The 13331-nt window shown below is 41.3% G+C and overlaps 1 protein-coding gene across 1 annotated transcript in view; it reads right to left on the bottom strand.

The window, feature by feature from the left end:
- The window catches only part of plxnb2b (plexin b2b), a 199932-nt gene that overhangs the window by 122211 nt on the left and 64390 nt on the right, over window positions 1-13331 (bottom strand). Inside the window, 1 exon segment of the mRNA XM_088416301.1 lies at window positions 965-1062. The gene's annotated coding sequence lies outside the window, so the exon portion shown is untranslated.

The raw sequence follows: 13331 nt of genomic DNA, 5'->3' as shown, positions 1-13331 counted from the left end.
TTTTTTGCAGATTAATCCAAGCACCTGAAGCTACTGTTTTCAATTAACAATACTATGACATTTAAAAAAAAATTAAAAATCAGTACTGATAATAATAATAATAATAATAATAATACGGTTAATGACGTTTGATCGATGGACTTTAATTCTATAAAACGTCACGTCAGCAGACTTGACAAGCTAAGTGGAGATCACACACTCCGAGGAAAGACGTCAAAATAAAAGTCTACTAGGCAAAAAAAAACAAAAAAAAAACCATAAAAAATCATAATAACATCAGGAATTCTGATTTATGTCGCATGACGGCAAAAAATCTGAATTGTGCATTTGGAAGGAAGCAAAAATCATTGCAGAATAAAGACAAAAAAAACATCTGATTTGTGTGATTTGTCGCGTAAACTCAGCTTTCAAAGTTACTGTGACTCTCTGACATCAAACTGCAGGAGACCGACACATTTTATTGGCTGACCACACAGCCGCTCTCTATTTCGGATGCCGTCTGCACGCCCCCGAAAAAAAAAAAAAAAAACACTTCCCACAACTATAACGGGCTCCAATCTGCTCTCACTTCCAACCCGACTGCCGGCGAGCCCCAAGTCAGCGTGGGGCTCCCGCTTGCGTGAAATGCGAGAGATGTTCTGTATATATTTGCAAGCGCTAATGCTAGGCCGCGCGGGCGGTTGGGCCAGCGTCAGACAGATGGTTCTGTGAGAGGCAGAAGATCAGAGAAACGCTTGCCACCCTCCCACCCTCTTGTTCTTTGGGCAAGCGCTATTTTGCAGAGGAGGCACGGAGGAGCGGCGCAGTACAAAATATCCCATCGATCGACCGAAAGCGGCTTATTCCGACGCTGTTATCAAAGGCGAACATAACGCGAGGTGGAAGAACTATGGAAAAGACTTCAAAGGTTGCTTTGAATGGCTGGAAATGACGGCGATAAACGCGCGCGCTACGGTTAGCTTACCCTGTCGCCGCGCCTTAGCTCTGGACGACGCGGTCTTGTACTCCACTTTGGTGCAACTTCTTTGATCGTAGTTTGTTCTCTTGGAGAAATCTGAAATTCTGAAGCAGATGACAACAAGAAGTGAGATGAATTATTTAGAGTGCATGGGCCCTCAAAACTCGATATTTAACTGTTAGCTTAGCTGGATAAACGCTTAACTTGCTAAAACGAGGGTTTAAACCCTTTTGTTATGTTTGTTTGCAAGGAACAAAAATATTCTCCCAGTTGATGATGAATTAATTTGTTGTGATGTATTAATTTTCTGTATTGCAATCCATCTTTGCAGTCCTTGTCCATCTCATCCCATTCCTAGGATATTGTTGTTGAGGCAGAAAAGTGTGAACAGAAACCTTGGCCCAGCTGTTGGAATAGATCAGCAGTGCCGGACTATCTGCAGTTATGTCTTGTATTGTGTAATGCTTTGCTGAATAAAAAAGCAAGACTGAGCTCTGACAACTCCGAAGCGAACACGAGAGTGGGAGCTTAGTTGTCCCTTGCTAGCAAGAAAAGTCAATCTTGGCTGGTTTGAGTTACTAATATATAGTCTAATCTGGGCTTGTCTAAGTCTTTTTTTATAGATTTTTCTGGCAATGTTTAAAATTTTCCATGGACAAATATTTATTTTTAATTACTGTATTATTTTTTTTAGAACAGATCCAACACTTTATATTGATTATTTTTTGTGGAAAAATATGTATTAATAATTAAGTTGTTTTTTTTAACAGATATCTTCTATTTCTTCTTTAGGTTGATTATTTGTGGACAACACAAATGACGTTTGAAAGGGTCTACAGTTTAATAAATTAGACACTGATGGCATTTTTTATTCTTTTTTTTTTTACCCAAAAACGCTTTGCACTGGTTAAGGGGTACTTGGCTGAAAAGATTTTTCACAGGGGGCACATCACTGAAAAAAGGTTGAGAAGCACTGATCTAAGCAAATAAAAGCAACATACTAACTGTAGCGTCTTTGTTTAGAGAGCTTTTGGCTTTGCTGCTTCGCACTTGTCTTGTTTTGACACCTCTTCAACAGCTCGGGTCAAACAAAGTGCAGGAGAGCTTAACAGTACGAGCAGTGCAAGGAAGGCGCGCTCATACAAACTCCCACAAAATGGCTTTCACTCCAGCGCAAATTCGCCGGCCGTCCGGCCGCGCACTCCTTTGGAAAGAAGGGACGCCGCCCGGCGGAAAGCCGTTTACCCGGCGAGATCCCGATTGTCCAAACGGGAGACGAGCCCTCGGGTTTCGAGCGCTCGTCTGACCTTTAGCGGGAGAAGACAAACGCGGAGCGTGTTAAGCACTTGGCAGTGGACGCAGACTGTCCGCTGACCTGGACGCACGCCGACCCAGCTGACCTTGCCAGTTTGTGCCTATGAGTAGGCACCAGTCCACAACTAAAAATACTCTTTGCACGAGACTGGTGTTGAGAGTACACTAGCAGATAATGGAAAGGTGGAAGGGGGGGTAAAAAACTGAATGAGGAAATGACAACGGACGCAAGATACGGGGAAAGGTTTGGCAGCCGTCCATGAAAAAGACAGCTGGCGGCGTCATCCTTCGCAAACCTGGCGGCGGCGCGATCGGCGCGAGCCGCCGGAGGGCTGGGGGTGGGGGGAGCGGGGGGGGGGGGGGGTGGGAGGGGGTAGATAACACAGGCTTAAGTCTCAAGGCTCCCATGCTAATTAACAAGTCTCACAGAGGTGCCCACGAGTTGAGTTGAACACAAGTTGCCCCGCCCCCAAGTGGTTCATGAAGCTTCATTTTACAATCCCTAGTCAAAATGCCGGGAAAAGCAACCTCTCAACATTAAATGTCCGAAATACGTAGACAACCACGAAAGCAGACATTTCGTTTGTTGAATCAAACTGAAAAAATTGGCTTGTAAAGTACATTGGAAATGAACTCTTATAGATAGAAGACTTATAGATATGTCCAAAAAATAGTGGTTGTCTACACAAAACCGATGTTATATTTATTATCGTTTTCCAGAGTAAAAGATGTCTGCAAATGTCTTATATTGATACAACACAAACATAAATTACCGTAATTCCCCAAATAGCACTTTTGGCAACAATGCAAACACTACAGCAAAACAATAAATATCTTCTCTTGTAAAAACTTTATGTTCATATCCTTAAGTTAAACATTTGTTGCGCGTTGTGTGTCACTTCTCCCACATTGCGAGCAGTCAGTGAACGCCTCGCCAGTGTAATGTTGAATGCATCTGAAGCAGTTGTTTTTCCCTTTTCCTCGCGACGCAGTTTGACTTCATTGTACCATGAATACCCAAAGTTGAGCAGCATCCGTGTTTCACCAATCTTATGATTGTGTGTATTTGCCAAAGTCAAATGAGTCAAATGGAATACCGGGTTTATCAAACCGACGCATTCTTGATTAAATCATCATAACTTTTACCTGATCCTTTCCGTTTTAGTAATATTCAAGTGTCAACAAGAATGGTTTCAAACGTTGGTTCAGTCCGCTCGCTTCTTTTGTTGAAAATAATGCTGTAAAAACCTCAGCTAACATGAGCTGCCGTAACATCTGCCCTCTAGCTCGTCCCGTTACGGTAATTATTCTTCGTAAGAATACGGTCGATATAAAAATGCACATTTGCAAAGCATTTGGACAATTTCAGCTCTCAACGAATGATTATCAATCAAAAATATTGATTATTTCGAGTAATCGATTAGTTGTTGATTAACAGTTGCCGATTCCGATGCGAGTGAATTCAGAGCCACGTCATAGGTGAACAAATTCAATCCGCAAGTGGAGGCGTGCGTCGACCTGGTTTCGGAAATTGTTTAAGGACAGGATGAGGACAATATGAGGGATGAGCGGCGACGAAAGGTGATAGGAGGTCCGACGGCCTTGTCTGAAGGTGAGTCTGCCGCGCCGACGGCTTGGTCACTCTGGCGCGGAGACAAAAGGGAAGATGAAGACGAATGAGAAGGAGTGGAGGGATGCTGATCACCAGCCGGCCATTCCACTCCGACGCTCGCCTCACGCAAGAGACAAGGTGCGGGGGTCCAATGAGGCAGGACGGCTCCAGTCACAACAATGCAAACGCAGGCCTTGGTGATGTACCATTAGTGGCGGAACGCCATCCATCAGAAGCAGCCAGCAGCCCGAAAGAAACAACCGGCTAGGAAACCGACCGCGACCTTGACAAATTCATTTCTTCATTTATTAGAGAACAAAAATTCTATTTCGATAATATCAAATGGTAAAAAGTAATGGCTAATAAGTCAAACATCATCCGTTTCCTCCAGTGTATTATAAGACGTTGAGCCCGCCAGGTTCCTTGCAACCCCGCAAGGTTGAGCGCCCTCATCGCCCACCTGGTCGATAGTAATCCCTCTGTCATTTGCCCTACCCCTCCAATTGACGAGCACCCATTTTTTGTACACAAACGTAAAGTATCGCATTTTTCAGACTATAAAGCGAAAGCAAATAGGAAAGGTTGTTGTCTGTGAGTTGTTATTTGGTCTGCACGATTATGGCCAATATAAAAATCACGATTATTTTTGTCACGATTTTCAATCACAATTATTCTTGGCCATTATTTACTCTAGAGCAAATTTTGATCAATTAGTCAAAATGTCATTTTTGGTCATTTGAAACTGAATTCCTTCCAGTTTTTTGATTTTTCAAAACAGGTCTCAATTGACAGCTAGCACTGTTTATATTAGGAATGAGGTGAGAGACTCAATGCCATTTCACACTGGAAAATAATTTATTAGGGTGAGAAAAGTAGGCGCTTTAATCATGCAAACATGTGGGAAACACTGCCCCCTTGTGGTAGGATGACAACGTGCTAGATTTGACTTGTTAAATATTAACACCGCTGAGGATCAGCTTAATTAATCGCGGCAGCCATATCGTGATCGATTATCGTGCAACTCTAGATGTTATCGAGGTTTTCTGTTCTTTTGTGTTTTGGGCTTTTTTTTTAATTTGTCTTTTGACGTTGTGGGGTTTTGTTCATGTCTTTAAGTTCATGTTTCTGTTCCCCTCGTGTCACTGTCTTGTTAGTGTGATTGTGTCCACTGTCTGCATTAAGCTGCTTCCCTTGTATTGGCCAATCAGCTCCCTGTTCCTATTACGTCATACCCAGGTGTGCCTTGTTGTCTCATCAGTTTTGAATATATTTAGTTTCCTGTTTCTTTTCAGCTCTTGTCAGGTGATTATCGTTGTCGATTTGGATTTCGTTGGGCTGTCACTTACAGTCTTGTGCTTTGAAGAATCTAGAGTTGGAGTCTTTTGTAGTAAGTAATTATTTTTTTGAGAGAAACTTGCCTCGCTGCTTTCCCTGCGTTTGGCTCCACACCTCCACTTACTCTCCCACCACGCCGTCTCACGATACCCAAATTGAGATGGGGCAGCCGCTGCGCGCGAGGAAAGTAATTACCAAAAAGCGCTAGCGAACGCAGCGGCTAGCTGGATACCACTTTTGGCTATGAACACAAATAAAATAGACAATGAATGAAAAGGAGACTACCTTCCGCAAAGTGGACACCGCGCAGCCTTGATAGGTTACGAAGATACGTCGATGATGAATCAGCCGGACGTACGAGCGAGCAATTTAGCAGGATTCCCGCGTGAAAGAGTCTAGCACTTTGAAATTGTTTTGGAGCACGAGGCACCCCGTGTCCGTGGCATCGATGTTTGCCAGCCAAACTTGGCGCTGATGGCTCCGGGGATAGGCCGCGTCTGTTTTGAACGAGCCTGAAATTGCCTATTTCACTTTGGGCCGTTCTGTTGAGAACACATCAAGAAAGCCTGACACGTGTTCCTAAACACAACTAGCACAAAAGATATTTCGACGCTTCAGACTAGGGCTGGACAATAAATCGAAAACCTTCGATTAATCCGTAGCCTTTTTGCAGTAAAAAAAAACAAAAAACAAAAAAAAAGATCGTTTTCAACAATTAACTGACTCCAGTATATTATACTATTAGATATTGTATTACATACTGCTTTCTGTATATATTGTAGACAGTATACATTATTATTGTCATTTTTCCAAGCAATTTTCTTCTTTTTTTTCTCTTTTTTTTTTAAATAAGACAAATCTTCAGAAAAATGATTGTTGGGTTTATTTCTTTGCTTAAAATAGATTAAACTGACGGGGAATATGTAAATAAATATTTTTAGATTTAAATCTTTCATGTAAACGCATTTTTCCGCGCACTGTTGGCTAAAAATAAAAATAAAATAAAACGCACGTGTGCTTAGGGCTCGGGTAATGACCAATCACAGCGCAGCTTGCAAACGTCACATGACCGAATGCATCAAAAAGTGGAAAAATGTTTTTTGAAGTCATCCTTGCGCAAGAGAAATAAGGTAGCTATCAAATTACTGAGACAAAATATTAAAGTTTTACTGTTGAAAACGGCAACGTTAATTTTGTATGCCTAAAATAATAATAATAAATAATAAAAATAATTCCATATTAGACCACAATCACAAAATTAGGTCGTAAAAAAGGTGTTAAAAAACAATTCAATATTTTTCAAAATCCCTCGGCCCTTTAATGTAAACATGGCGCCAGACACAAAAAAAAAGCTGCTAGAATTTTGCATCTCCCAAAAGCCGGCATTAGCCGAAATATAAATAAATAATAAAAATAATTCCATATTAGACCACAATCAAAATATTAGGTCGTAAAAAAGGTGTTTAAAAAACAAATCAATATTTTTCAAAATGTAAACATGGCGCCAGGCACAAAAAAAAATCTGCTAGAATTTTGCATCTCCTAAAAGCCGGCATTAGCCGAAACACGACTCAGATTGTCCGGCTTTTAGCAGACGCTGCTGGAATTTAGTCATTAGGATTTCCTCATTGTAAAGCGGGACGCTCTAATAGACGGCGTGGCTTAGCATCTCCGTTCGGAGCTTCATTAGCATTAGCGCGTGTAATAGCCTCGACTGGGAATTTCCTAACCCAGATTTGAAAACGCATCCGACGTAAGCAAACAAGACGACGACGACGCGCGGGCCCAAAAGTTGAGCATGTATTTTGTATGAAGCGCTCATCTGTATTCCGGCGGACGCGTACGGCGCAGATCCGCGATTTGCGGCGGGCGGCTGCCTCGGAGGGAACTCTCAGCGAGTTGTGGGGGAGCGGGCGCCAATCCGACCTCACACACCAATGCGCTTGCACTCTGTGATCCAATTAATTTCACATCCGTATGTAACACGTCTCCGCGCTCGGCGGCGCCACGGGAGAGGAAACGGAAGTTTGGATGCGGGCGGGGGAGTGAGGAACGACGGGACAAATTACAAAAAGGGGAAGCTGGTTAATGGCCGCTTGAGCTTCGGGAATTGAAGAATTGAGCCGACGGGTTGCGGACAACGGAGGAGGCGTTTCGCAAATTAGAAACGATGGGAATTGGGGTGATTGAGTTTGATTGAATGAAACGGAATTTCGCCGCTGGTCAAAAGTTTGCAAAAACCATCTAATTCCCCATTTTAAGGCAAATTTCCTTAATTTCAGAGACAAATTCTGGTGTTGACCATGTTACCGTTTAAAGGACGCACCAAGAGTGTGGCGACAATGTAAAAACTATCGCAAAACAATGAATTTAATCCTGTGCAAATTTTTTCAGGTTTTTTTGTCTTCCTATTCATAAATTATATGTGTTAGTAACATTCCTACATGTACACGAGGGTGACTCGGACGTTGGTTCAGTCCGCTTGCTTCTTTTACTGAAAATAATGCCGTAACAACCTCAGCTGACACGAGCTGCAACAGGCACCGCCTGCTAGCGGCCAATTGACGTCTGCCCTCTAGCTCATCCTGTTTTGGTACTGTAATTATTGTAAGTAAGAATACGCCCGGTATAAAGATGCGCATGTGTGCGTCAAAACTTTTGTAGCTGAAGAATCAATCTTTCTGGAATGGTGTCAAATTAAAATAAATAAATAATCTAAGTTATCATTTCTAGGGCGCAGCCATACTTTCGGCCTTCACTTTTGGGGAAAAAAAAGTGATTATATGCATATAGTCTTACATTTGTTTAAAATTTCAATATGGGATGTATACGCCGATTTTTTAGCAATTTAAACGAGGAATCTGATTGTTTTGTTGACATTCCCTCTCAGCACAACTCCATCTAATAGATGCATAACGCAACCCCAGCCACTAATGTAGCTTCTATTCTTTGCACCTTATAATGCGGTGCACCTTTCAGTATATACAAAACCAGTTTTAAAATAGGCCACTCATTGAAGGTGCGCCTTATAATCCGGTGTGCCTTATCGTGCAGAAAATACAGTGAGTGTAAATTCACTTTGCAAGGCTGCATGCGGCTGCCCCTTCTTTTCTGCTAAGCTGCATGCCAGTTAGCGGTCAGATATGCTAATGGCGGCTAGTGGTGTATTGGAAGGGGGCGCCGCAGAGCATTAGCAATGTAAGAGGCGTGCCCAAGCCTGTTGGAGGAGATAGGGCATAATGACACACTCAGCTGGGACTTGAAAGCGGACATTTCCTGTGGCGATTGGCCCGATACGGGGCCGACAAGCGCTTAGTCACACATTCCTGGGAGCGAAAACAACGGGGGGCCAGCTGGACGCCCCTTCCTTTGACGGGCCGGGGAAGGAGCGCAGGAATTAGGAAGCCCTTGTTTTGTTTTGTCTGCGCTGTTGTGAGCCTCGGGTTTTGAGCTTAGGAAGTCAAGATGCGAGGCGAGGCGAGTGGGAAGCTAAGGCGGCGGGGAACAACAATGTATTATAGTAATATTATTTTCGATGCTGCTTATCCTGTTTGGGCTTTCCCGGTTTGCTTTGGGCAAAAGGCAAACTGCAATCACATGTACTAAATATACATATACATACATATTATACATACATATTATACATATATATATATATATATATATATATATATATATATATATATATATATATATATATATATATACATATTATATATATATATATATATATATATATATATATATATATATATATATATATATATATATATATATATATATATATATATAATATTTTTTTTTAATTTAAATTAAATTTAAGTTTTTAATTTAATTTTTAAATATTTTTTTAAAAATATTTATAATATAAAACATATATTTTTAAATTTAAATTATATTTTTATTTTTTTTAATTTAATTTTTAAATAGATATTTAAAAAATTATATATATTTTTTTATTTAAATTAAATTTTTAAGTTTTTCCACTTATTTTTTAAATAGTTTTTTAAATATATATAATACAAAATATATATTTTAAAATTTTAAATTACATTTTTAATTTTTTTGATTTAATTTTTAAATATCAAAAAAAAAAAAAATATATATATATATATATATATATATATATATATATATATATATATATATATATATATGTATATTAGAATATATTAGTATTGTAACATATTTGAAAAAAAAAATATATAATAAATATTTAAATAAGAATAGAACATTTTAATACAAAAATGCCATATCGGGATGAATAAGTCCGCCTAAAAAATGTAATAAATCAAAAGTACAAGTGGTATCAATCCTTGGTATCACTATCTGTGACTAGAATTGAATCCTTGTACTGACGTCCGTGCAAGAAAAGTGGTATCAAACCTTTAACTATACTAAAATGCGATTTAAAGGGTTTTGAAACAGATGGCATTTCCATTCATAACAAAAGAGACTTGAATTCCGAGTGATTTTACAATCGTTCACTAAACACCCACATATTATAATAACCACTTTTATCCATCCAATGAAATGATGTAACACCGTACCGGTGCAATTGGTGTTTGCGTTTACATAATTAGCCATTCCACGTTCATTCCAAGCGACAGCGGTCGGGTTCCTCGAAACAGTTCAATTGAATATATCGTTGCGGGGATGCAATGGCGCCATTACGGCATCGCTTACCCGCGCTCCTGAATGTTGGTTATTAATCAGCGTGGCGCTTCATAGGCAGCTAGAGAACAAGTCTAATTGTCAGCAAAGAGAGTTGCATATTCACCGTTTCAATGAATGGAAATGAGCCACTTTGCTCATTTTCCTTCATTGACACCATGTAGGCTAATCTCGCCATTCAGGATGTCAAAGCGTTGCCGCGCCTTTGAATGAGGCGCTCTGTATAGACTCCGGCGACTACAAACGCCCTATTCAACTCTCTTTCTCCCAATCGAGTCTGTTCCTTATATGAAGTCGCGCCTCTTTTTGCCATTGTGTTGCCACTTTGATTCCATTTTTTTATCCAGCCAAAACCAAGCTTCGGTGCAATATTCTTGATTAAGCGGGCAAAATACTTGGTCTGATATTTGCTGATTATTTTATTTATTATTTATTACCTGTTGATTTATTTGATTTTCTCGATCAATCTGCATTTTTTTTGTGTGTAATTTAAAAAAAAAAAAATCACTATTAAATTTCCTGTATGCCACGCTGCATTTTGACCCTCGTGAGCTTCCGTAGCTTCCACATTCCTTTTGTTTGTAATGCATTCACGCTAAGCAGAAGGCTAGCACAATAGGCCTACAAACAAAGTGAACCGTTTAGTTTAGAAAGAATAGTTGGTGGTTTGAAGCCAAACCTTGCTTGATGTTCCATTGAATTTGCTCTCAATTTGAAAAGAAAAATGCATTCTTCCTGTCCCCGTCCATTCAAAGACATTAAGCGAGCTGATAAACGCAGAAAAAAAAATCTCATGTAGCCCCGGGGTGCGTCCAAATACCCTCAGCTGTTATCGTACCCCCATTTGAGAACTGCTGCCTTAGGAACGATAAATTAACATTGCTTCATGTTCCATTGAATTTGCTCTCAATTTGAAAAGAAAAATGCATTCTTCCTGTCCCCCCCATTCAAAAGCATTAAGCGAGCTGATAAACGCAGAAAAAAAAATCTCATGTAGCCCCGGGGTGCATCCAAATACCCTCAGCTGTTCTCGTACCCCCATTTGAGAACTGCAGCCTTAGGGACGATAAATAAACAGTAGTAGTGAAGTGCGACATGTTCTGTTGGCCTAGTGCGAGTGTGACCCAGCATACAAAATGTGAACACAATCCAAACAGCCACACACACACACACACACACACACACACACACACACACACACACACACAAAAAGTCTCCAACAGCCGAAGCTGTGACTGGACTACGAAGTTTCACTAAGTAAATTCGGGCGCGACTCCTGATGCTAATCACTGTTTGTCCGCGTTTGCCTCGGGGTATCATCTAGTCCATCGGAATGGTAATCTCGGAAAAAAAGGACGGAATGCCTGCCTGCCCAAATATGGCGCAAACAAATACCGGCCGGCGGGATCCGTAGCCGTCCGACCCCGCCTCTTATCGGATCCGCCGCCGCTGTTACGAAAGCCCGGCTCGTACGCCGGGGGGAGGGTCCCGCAGAGGCATGACTCGGAAAAAATAGCAAATGGCCGCACGTCGCGAACAAAAGCGCACATCTGGTTCTATTCAGGATGCTTGGAATTCTTCGCCTGCTTGGTTCAGATTACTTGCGGCGGCCCCCATGCTGTCTGTCGGTGCAGGAGAGTAGATAAACTCTTGCTGCTTTGCACAATGCCGCCACTATTCTACGGGCGAGAGGGGAGGCCGGCCGGGGGACGGAGGTGAAGGGAACGGGAAGAACCTACCCACCTGCTTCGTGTTATCGGAAAGCTTAACATACGGGAGACGTAATCGGAAAAAAAGGGGGGGGGGGGGGGGAGTTCTTTACAATCACCGAGTCACAAACGAAGGTAGCATAAAAGTTCACGGAATGTGGGAGTCGTATTTAGTAGTGATGGACGAATGGAACCTCGTGAACCACTTTTGATATGTTTATTTGTTCCTCGAGATCAGTGGTCCTCAAACAGCGGTCCACGGCCTGGTACCGGTCTGTGAATCGACTGGTGCCGGGCCGCACACGAAATAAATATGTTTTGGAACTGATTTAGTTTAACGGTTGATTCGTTTGTGATTCGTCTGGCTTGATCTTTGTTTTTTGGCGCCGCCTCTGGCTGCTGTTGGTATTACATTTTGTAGTGCGAAGGAAGGTGTGATTTTAATTGAGAGCAGGCAGTCGGTGTTGGACTTCGTTTTGGCTCCCTGTAAATCTGGCCCATGAGTATCTCTAAGTTGGACTTTATTTGTACGAATGTTGTCATTTATGACAATATGCCCCAAATTAGTTTGTTTGTTGATTGTGACTATGGATAAGATGCTAGCTAATGTTAGTTCTTATCTTGTTATATAGTTCTGCCTCTTATTCGTTTGTACGCGTATGCGTTGAGTTCCTCACCTGATTACAGCGCTGTCAATTGAGACCCATTTTGAAAAAATCCGATGGGCAAAAAATTGGGAATGAATTCGGTTTGAAATCACAGAAAATGACGATGTTAATTTATTAAATTTCGCCTAAAGAGAAATAATGTGCTTGGGTCTAACTAGGCTTCAATTTTTTCATTGGTTTACACTCAGCAAGTATGTTAGCTGTGTTGCCCCGTGTGTCAAGTTTTTGCCATCAATTATTTACTTGATTTATTTTAGTTTATTACTATTATTTGTATGCACCAAGCCTTGAAGCCTTGTTTACATACTGCTTGTTTAAAAAAGGGCAATAAATAGACATGACGAATAATCATTTCAATATTGACCAAAATATTGACCATAATCGTGCAGCTCTCTCTCTCTCTCTCTCTCTCTCTCTCTCTCTCTCTCTCTCTCTCTCTCTCTCTCTCTCTCTCTCTCTCTCTATCTATCTATATATATATATATATATATATATATATATATATATATATATATATATATATATATATATATATATATATACACAAATGGCTCTTTTTTGCAGTTTTTCAGTGAAAGTAAAAGTTCACATCAGTTTGAGGGCCCCACACAAGCGTTGTAATTTAGTGGCGTCTAGAGTCGCGGCCCCCTTCAAATATACAACGTGTCAAGCACAAAGCGGTCCCGCGGGAAGAAAAGACCGCATCGTGATGTAAACCTGTGCCCCCCAAATTCCAGGTGGAAAAGCCCCCCCCCCCGACGAAGACGCGGCGTTTCAGTGAGTCGCCTCTGTTCGGCGTCAGAAATCGCGATAAATCAACCCGAGTTTAATTTCGCTTTGGCGCCGGAACCCTCTCGGCGCGGCGTTATAAATAAGAACATTTCCCTCCACCAAGGAAAACATCTCCGCGCCACAAACTAGCCGTAGTTATTTTCTTCTCTTCCATACATTTCCGACGCCCCCCGCTCTCCAATTTCCCGCGCTCTTATCTGGCGGCTTTGACAGAGCGATGTCTTCAGCCAAAATCACCTTGTCTGCCGCGCTTCCCCGGGAGATGGAGT

The sequence above is a fragment of the Hippichthys cyanospilos genome, chromosome 6 (assembly GCF_059441005.1).
Source record: "Hippichthys cyanospilos isolate Australia breed blue-spotted pipefish chromosome 6, RoL_Hcya_1.0, whole genome shotgun sequence".
Lineage (NCBI taxonomy): Eukaryota > Metazoa > Chordata > Actinopteri > Syngnathiformes > Syngnathidae > Hippichthys > Hippichthys cyanospilos.
This window is presented reverse-complemented; position numbering and strand designations above follow the sequence as displayed.